Source organism: Mesoplodon bidens (genome assembly GCF_964165515.1).
Source record: "Mesoplodon bidens genome assembly, chromosome: 3".
Classification (NCBI taxonomy): Eukaryota; Metazoa; Chordata; class Mammalia; order Artiodactyla; family Ziphiidae; genus Mesoplodon; species Mesoplodon bidens.
The window spans coordinates 10,367,440-10,373,439 of NC_138178.1; the positions used below are offsets into that span (position 1 = coordinate 10,367,440).

A 6,000-nucleotide genomic window follows, 5' to 3' on the forward strand; every position below is an offset into this window, starting at 1 on the left:
TTCAACAAAAGAAAGTGATGTGGCTAGATTAACATCAGACAAAATGTACTCTAAGGAAAAATATTTATTTGAGGTAAAGAGGATCACTACATAATAATCAAAGACTTAATTCACCAAGAAAATATAAAAGCTCAAAACAGAGGCCCAAAATACATGAAATAAGAACTGAAAGACATACAAAGAAAAATGGAGAAAGTCACAATTTTAGTGGGAGATTTTAACACACCTTGCCAGTGATTTTTGGATCAAGTGGAGAAAAAAGTTCTTAAGCATGAATAAAATTTAAACAATTAACAAAGAAAATTGAATGGATATCCTGAATACACACGAAATCCTGTGTCTAATAATGACTACTCTACCTGAGCACATATGACTGCAATGTAATTAAGTAAGAAATCAACAACTATTAGATACATTTTTAAAAACCTATACACTTGGATACTTTAAAAGGAGCAAGTCAAGAGCCAAAGAGGAAATGTAATGACCATATTAAAATAGACTTAGAACTGAATAATAATAAAAATACTACTCATGAAAATGTATGGGATACAGCTGAAACGGTACACAGAGGGAAACAGATAGCCTCAAAATTTCTATTACAAAGGAAGAAAAGCTAAAAATTATATAATTACAAAATAAAAGCAAAAAGTGTAGAAAAAAGGAAGATAAGAGTTGAAATTAAAGAAAGACATTACAGAAAAAGAATAAGACAGATTAGAGGATTGATAAATATAATAGTTCTTCAAAGAGAATTTTTTAAAAATAGACAAGCCTCTATCAAGACTGATCAAGAAAAAACCAAACAAGAGAAAAGGCACAGATGGACAGTCCTAAGGAAGAAAGACTAACAAATTACAGCAGAGACTAAAAAGATCATAAAAGGATATAATTTTATATCAAGAAACTTAAAAACAGATTAAATGGACAATTTCCTAGAAATAATATTAGAGAAGGAAAGAACAGAAAAATAAAAGTTATTTTTCTTGGAATGTTTGCATTAAAGGGTCTTCATATTCTAACTCTTAACTCTCAATTCCTAACTCATATAATCACTAAGGAGAGTACGTTAAGTTCTTAAATACCAGAAAATCACTCTCTCTAAGTCTTTTAATACTTTAGAGGTAATGATCAAATTTATCAGTAGAAGGGCCTAGAAACCCAATTTAGGGATAATTGCTTCATAAGGGAACATGAGCACATTTTCTCTTCTCATATAACACAAACTTTAATCAGCTTGTTAATTTTTCCAAAATATAGACAGAGAACGCCATTTCTCAAAGAAAATGCAATTCACCCATGAGAGAAAACACACTAAGTAGCAAATGGCTTTATTCAAAACTAAGCAATATTTTAACACTGCGATTCTCACTTTTTTCTGTAGAATATTACTGGAAGATCCTTCCCGTTATGCATGCACTTCTGCCAAGCCGTTTAAACTGCATCACACGTGGTTTAAGTTAGAGTCAAAAGCAGCCCCTGTCTGTGATGAAACAGAAATCCTGGAACATCAGCAAGGCAGCTACAGAACTTGTCTCTCTCCACAGACAGCAACCAGAAGGATCTCAACACAGAAGCCGGACGACATTATCTTCCCGCTAAAAATCCTTCAAAATCCACATTCTTACCATGTCCTTTGGATCCTTTCTGAGCTCCCTAAACTCAACCTATGTTCTTCTTCACCACTCACAGTGACTACAGCCTCAGCTGCCTTCTGACAAGTCTTAGAACATTGTAGACTCTTTGCTGCTGCAGGACCTCCTGTAGTCTTTGCCGAGATGCTTCCCCAACCATGTGCATGGCTGGCTGAACTTCTCTCAGACGTGGTCACATATCATCAGTTATTATGCCCACAAATGAACTGTGCGTGATTTTAATTTATTGTGTAGATTATTCTCCTGGTATGATTATGAAAGCAATAAAGCCTTGCTGGTTAAAAGCAGCCTAGAGAAAAGTGAGTTTGCCATGTAAAACCACCTTCCAGAGACACCAGGCTGAATCACCAAGCAAGTTTCAAGTATCTCCTTTTTCACAGAACTTTAAAACACAAGCTCACAGAAATCTCTGGTCTCACTGAACTACAGACCAGATAAATCAGTCACATATCCCTTCCAGCTTTCCAATAACACAGGCAATAAAGTTTGGTTTAAAACAGACCTTGTCCAGTTATATGTATGGTCTGCTTTGAATAAGCCATAACCCATGTTTTGTTTCCTTCAATTTGCTTAAAAGCATTTTGTAGAGAAGGGAAACAAGGTCTACTTATGTACTTCTCGCCATGTATTCTGCTTTCCACCACTCATTTTCTCATTCTGCAATTACCGGGATAAAAGTACGTGCTTAAACACTAGAACCAAAAGAAAGGCTATCATTTCCTAGAAAATTTCTCCCTATTTAAAAAGTGGCATTAGTGAGAACCCCAAAAACTTTAAGTCATCAAAACACGATTTTAAGTTTTGGTACAAACCTATAAACTTCAGTGTCCACAGCTGTAAAATGGAATAATAATGCATGCTTGAACTAATTCTCAGAGTTGACCTAAGTATCAAATGAGTTTTATGAGGAAACGATGCTTCGTAAATTGTAATACAGGGTGACTCGCCTCCTTTTTCAAGGATGCAAGCTGGGTTATAGTTTTGGCCACACAATTACCTGTTCAAATTAGTAAGGGATATTTTCTGAGTCAGGAATCACAAACTGAGATGTCTGCAGGGACAAAGGAGGTAAACTGTATCAGTGAAGCACGCCTGGATGAAATAAAAGCAGGGAGTAGGGGCATCGTGGTAAAGTGGAAAGTGTGTGCCCCATCCAAAGCGGGCGGCCACATCCTGGCTGCACCGCTGCCAGCTGCAAGCCCCACCCTGCCTGGTCCTCTTGTTTTTCAGGAGAAGCGAGGACTCTGGGAATTTACGTAAATTTTACAAACCATTGGTAAATAGTCGTAAAGTAGTCAGTTATTTTAAAGTACCAAGCTGACCCAAATAAATATAGTAAATTCAGCCAAATTCAGCCTTTATGCCTATATCAGCCTGTGACTTCTACATGAGGTTTGTTTTGTGTTCTTTGTTAAAAATGGCCAATAAACAAGAACCTATCCACGTGGTGTAATCACCCTGGGACATCAGGAAAAACAGATAACAACAATGTCTAGCATTTTTCTGACTGTTTATCAGATGCCAGGTACCTACTGGGCTTATAGTTTTACATGCATTATGTCATTTAACTTTTAACACTTATAAGAAACCCTTTCAGAAAGGCATTACTATAACCCCCATTTTCAGAAAAGAAGACTGAGGATTAGAGAGTTTTTAAGGTCATAATGCTGGTAAATGGAAGAATCAAGAAACAAACCAGGTCAAAGTCCATGGTAGAAATTTGAGGACTTCCCTGGTGGCTCAGTTGTTAAGAATCCGCCTGCCAATGCAAGGGACAGGGGTTCGATCCCCGGTCCGGGAAGATCCCACATGCCGCGTAGCAACTAAGCCCACGTGCCACAACTACTGAGCCCGCGTGCCTAGAGCCCATGCTCTGCAGCAAGAGAAGCCACCGCAATGAAAAGCCAGCGTGCCGCAACTAGAGAAAGCCCTCACGCAGCAATAAAAACCCAATGCAGCCAAAAATAAAATTAAAAAATTTATTTAAAAAGAAAAGAAATTTGCTGTTCAGTGATAGATGATTTCAGTTCTAAAGAGTAATGCTTCCCAACTTGAGGTTCCTGACTCCCTGTGTGTCCTTAAAGTGGTAAGGGGTCTTCTGTGAATTAGTTTGAAAGTCTAATGGAAATCTGTTTACCCTCTAATAACTGAGTTTGTTTCCTATGCAAAGGAAAGGGAGTTTGTTAGATACAATCTTTCAAATTATCAATCCAGGGAAAAAACTGATGAAGAGACCCTCATTTGTTGGGTTAAAAAAAAAAAAAAGGAAGTAGTTTACAGCACTGACATTGCAGAAATTATTAAAATGATCAAACATTCTTACATCAAAACTGTACATACTTTACATCTATATAGTCTAAAGTATATTTTCACTTTCAAATATCTGTTTGTTTATCACACTATTAGTAGCAACTAATGGATTTTCAAATAGTTTGGACTTGACAGATAAAAGTTATTTTTCAAAGAATATTTGCACACAAAAAAATAAGCTGTAAAGATACAGTTGAAAAAGGAAGTGCAGGACAGTGTTACTCCTTATGTGACTCACCAAAATCTCCCCAAATGGATATAGTCTGGTATTAAAGATCACCACATTGAATCTTTTACTTTGTGCTTTTTTGGTTCCCAACAATAATAACAAAAAAGGACTAAGACAAATGAGAGTAATTTTTCACATGTCTAGACATCACATCAATATACTCATAAAGAACAAGTTATCTTTGAAATCTTCTACATTTCTAAATTTCCCCATTTGAAAACAATTATCTTTTATAATATAATAAAAATCAATACGGCATGAATAACATGCACCGTCATTTATCTGTCAAAACTTGGCACTTAGGCTCTGGCAAATCCAGAAAACTTGTCGACTTTATCACCTACCTTTAGCAAAGCTTGAGAAGAATGCATAATAATGTTCAGATATCATGACATAGAGTAAGTATCCAGACTGCAGCTGTGATCCTGGGCCTGTAACACACAACAAACAAGTCATGGTGTTACAGGATAAGCATCAAGGATCCATGGAAAGTATTTAGAAGTTGAACCTAGAAACGTGTAGGTAGTATGGCTCAACGACAATTTATTCCTCAGGTTTAGCATTATTTGCACAAGTAACATGGAACACCTCACATTCTGCGCAGGCATAAAATAACTCTAAAGTTACCGGACCAATGAGAATGACCAAAAAAAATTAAGAGGCTTTAAGGGCACCCATTCAATCACCAAGAAAACTCCAGACACAACAAAACCCATAAGGATTCTTTGGGTTTTCAAATTTTCTCAAAAATCTTTTTTTTTTAATTTTAGGGCCATTACAATGCCTATTTCAAGGCTTATAGCCAACAATCATCCCAATAATAATAAAATATTATTTAAAATTTTTTTTAATTCCTCGTAGGAAAATTCTAGCAAGGTGCAAATAGAAACTACTACAGAACAGGGCTGTTGGTGAGCAAGTCGAGATGACATCGTTTCTGGGAGGATTTCTCTACTTCTCAATATCACAATGCTCTTTCCTGTCTGCACGTTCTCCTTAAAAAGGAAACTCTAGAGATGCGTCTGGAGCGGCAGGGACCCCAGCTCCACCGACCTGTTGCCAGAGAAATCAGCCCTGAACAGGCGTTCCCTCAGGTTGAGCCGGCGCGGCGCGGGCCACAGGTTCCCGAGACTCAGTCTGGACGAGGCGCGCGGTCCCCACGAGCCTCCCTCCCGTTCCCGGTCCGGTTTCCCGGGGGGGACGCGGGGTTCTCGGAGCCCCGCGCTCTCCCCACCCGCCCCCAGTGGCCGGGGAAGCGACGCCGCCAGGCCCGGCGCTCCCCGCCGCCGAGGCCCAGACCCCTACCTGGGCCGGAAGCCGAGCGTCTCTAGCTACCCCTCCGGCGTGCAGGGCGGGACGGCCGGGGGCGGGACGGCCGGGGGCGGGACGGCCGGGGGCGGGACGGCCGGGGGCGGGACGGCCGGGGGCGGGGCGGCCGGGGGCGGGGCGGCCGGGGGCGGGGCGGCCGGGGGCGGGGCGCTCGAGGGGGTGGCCCCTCGCCAGGCTCTGGAAGAACGTTCTTCGTCCCGCCCGGGGGCGCCGCCTTCTCCCGGGACCGCCGTGAGGAGCGGCCGCGCCGTCGGCCCCACACTCCTCGCAGGGCCCGGGACTGGCGGCCGAGGCTGCGAGGGGTTTCATGGCGTTCGGCCGCGCCTCCCTGGCCTGGAGCCCGGGGGAAAGGGAGAGGACCCCGGCGTCCCTGGAGCCCCCTCGGATAGACCCACTTTCCTGAAGCGAAGTCTCCTTGCGATGCGCGGTGTCCTCCCCCAAGAACTTTCCCCAAACTCCGTGGGGCTCGTGCCACGAGGA

The 6,000-nt window shown here is 41.6% G+C and overlaps 1 protein-coding gene across 2 annotated transcripts in view; it reads right to left on the reverse strand.

Annotated features, from left to right (window-relative positions):
* LOC308614543 (myosin-IIIa) overlaps positions 1 to 5,334 on the reverse strand; it is a 129,593-nt gene extending 124,259 nt beyond the window's left edge. For both annotated transcript variants that reach the window (XM_081228990.1, XM_081228992.1), the window contains exons 1-2: positions 5,245 to 5,334; positions 4,536 to 4,622 (exon numbers count right to left, since the gene is read on the reverse strand). The gene's annotated coding sequence lies outside the window, so the exon portion shown is untranslated. The remainder of the gene's footprint in view (positions 1 to 4,535; positions 4,623 to 5,244) is intronic.
* Positions 5,335 to 6,000: the final 666 nt, after the last annotated feature.